At 32.6% G+C, this 2,754-nt stretch overlaps 1 pseudogene; it reads left to right on the top strand.

Moving 5' to 3' along the window:
* The first annotated feature begins 645 nt into the window (after positions 1 to 645).
* Positions 646 to 1,903, top strand: LOC107009875 (annotated as a pseudogene).
* Positions 1,904 to 2,754: the final 851 nt, after the last annotated feature.

Raw genomic sequence — 2,754 nt, 5'->3', positions numbered from 1 at the left:
TATTTATTATGGTTATGTGGTGGATCAATATTTCCGGATAAATCTAATAATAAGATTAATTTGGACATTTTGATTGACATGAGAAATTTAGATTTAATGTCAACTCAAGCATGGGGATCAGCCGCATTATCATATTTGTATAATTGTTTATGCCGTGCATCAATGAAAAAATCAAATGAAGTTTGTGGATTTCTCTCTTTAGTGCAGGTACACATATTTTTTAATTAAATAATTTTTATATACTAGTAATATGCACTTTTAAATTTAAGTGCATTATAAGTAATGGTGAATTTATTTATTGTAGATTTGGGCATGGGAAAGAATTATTCCCCTACAACCATTGCCAAAGCCTCTAAGGACCAATTAACTTGAGGCTTCAACTGCGCTAGCACGTAAATGGACGCGACGTAGAAATCATCAAAATGAGGCACGAACTGTAATCGGTGTGATTAGGGATGTACTAGATAATCTAACTGATGAACAGGTATTTAATATTATTAGTATCTTAAACTATTCATTTTCACGTACATATTTTTTTTCTGCCAATGTTGTTTTTATAATTATCTTACTTAATTATTTTTTTATAGTTTATTTGGCAACATTACTCGAAAGATGTTATTAATGGATTGTCTGAGTGGTGTCGGTCAGGACAACGTGTCTGGATGGCACAGGTGCCACTGATTTATGGAATTTATCATGAGTGGCACATGGTTGATCGTGTTGTGAGACAGTTCGGTTATTTACAACAAATTACTGGACCGTGTACCCAATTTTTCGAATATCATTTTAAGCGTGATAAACGATCCAAAATAAAACAAGAAGATATAGATGCATTTAACTACACACAATATTTATGGGAACAACGTCAAAATCGTATATTTCGACCTCCATTTGTAAGTGATCAAACAGATTACTTTCGTTGGTACATGAGGCATACCCGCATGGTCATTGGAAATCCACAACATGTTGTACAAAAAAGGTATCAACACATGGCAGGGAGACATGAGGCATTAGTATGTATATTATGTAAATTTTAAATTATTATGTCAATCTTTAATAATTTTTTTGTTATTAATATTTGTTTATTCATTATAGGCTAGGGGTCATGAAATCGTCGAGCTCGAATGATTGAAAATGATGAAAATCAATCTAATGAAATGAGACAATATGCAGAGGAAGTCGCTAGTATTTCAATGGAGTCAATGAATACGGCCTTTCAGGGAACGCGATTGAGCTTTGATCCTGATTACAATCCTCCCACTCAATACAATGAACCACCACCAGTACAAGTATCTCGCCGATCACGACAAACAACACCAAGATAGGGTGCACGTCGAGGTAGAAGGACCGCTGGTGAAACCGTTGATTTTTCTGCAGGGCCCTCTAACACTAATGTGGCGACTCCCGAGCCTTATTATCCCACGTTTGATTTTTCTACAGGGCCCTCTAACACTAATGTTAATTTTTCTAGTCAGCAAACAGTTGGTTTTGTAACTCCACAGGTTCCAATATCTGGTTTTGCGCAATTTAGTGGATCTCAATATGGTATTCAACATGGTATGCGTGAATTTCCTATACATAATTCTCCATTTGGTGGAAGATTGAATTTTTCGAATGTAAGTATAATAATTTTCATACAATTTTTTTAACTTTTTATAATTTTTTTTAAATTTTATTGCATGTTTATTTGATTATATTATATTATATTGTATTATAGGTAACTGTGTCTGATGATTCAAGATTTAATGCTAGGGCTTCACATAATTTAGTTCTTAATAGACAAAATCCACCTCGGAGAACATCTAGGCTACACAAATCAACTAGATGTGGAACAGGCAGTCACTATCAAAATGCAGAAGATTTTGAAAATGAAGATGTAGAAGATTCGGATTCAGAAGAATAATTTTTTTTATGCACCTTTATTCTAAAAGGCTGAAGTTTCGTGCAAGTTTAAACAAAGTAATGAGATTCTTCCCTTCTTTTTTTTTATGTTTGAACAAGTTTGCAGGATTTAATTTTCTTTATGTTATAGGTCAAATCAATACTTTTTATGTTAGGTCAAGTCAATACTTTTTATATTAGGTCAAATCATTATTTTTTAATAGAGTTCAAATCAATAATATAATAATAATGTAAAGATATTATACGTACAATATTTAAAATGCACAATTTATGTCAACAAATAAATATAAAAGATATATAATAATATTAATAACAAGAAAATAAAAAAACATTAACCTTAAAAACATAGACAAAATATTTAAAATCGAGAATGACATCGTGCCTTTGTGTGACCTGTCTCCTTACAAACACTACATTTTCTAGTCATGCGAGCCGGAGCTATATCCATATCATTCTTAAGTTGGCTTCTTACTTGCGTACCACTTGTCCGCAAATATTCAGTATTTGCAATTAAATAAAAGGAGCTGGTGGCCAATACATTTCATCACCCACTGGGTTAAATGTCTCACTGTATGTTCGTTTGTAATATTTTGCACTGTAGAATTTACTTACATAAGATTTTGGCTCGATTCCGCGAAGTTGATACGCTCAAACTTACTTCTCAAATAAGAAGTAAAGCGGTCGCGTCAAGTAAATAACCCAACTAGTGAGGTTGGGATCGTTCCCACGAGGAAAATAGTCTAGACTTAACTTTAACTTGTTATTACTATTGTTCGGTTGATAACTTCCTTAGAAAGTAAAAACATAAAAATGTAAAAAGGGGGGTTTGTATTTCCTAATAAGTAAAAAGAA

The sequence above is a fragment of the Solanum pennellii genome, chromosome 2 (assembly GCF_001406875.1).
Source record: "Solanum pennellii chromosome 2, SPENNV200".
NCBI lineage: Eukaryota > Viridiplantae > Streptophyta > Magnoliopsida > Solanales > Solanaceae > Solanum > Solanum pennellii.
This window is presented reverse-complemented; position numbering and strand designations above follow the sequence as displayed.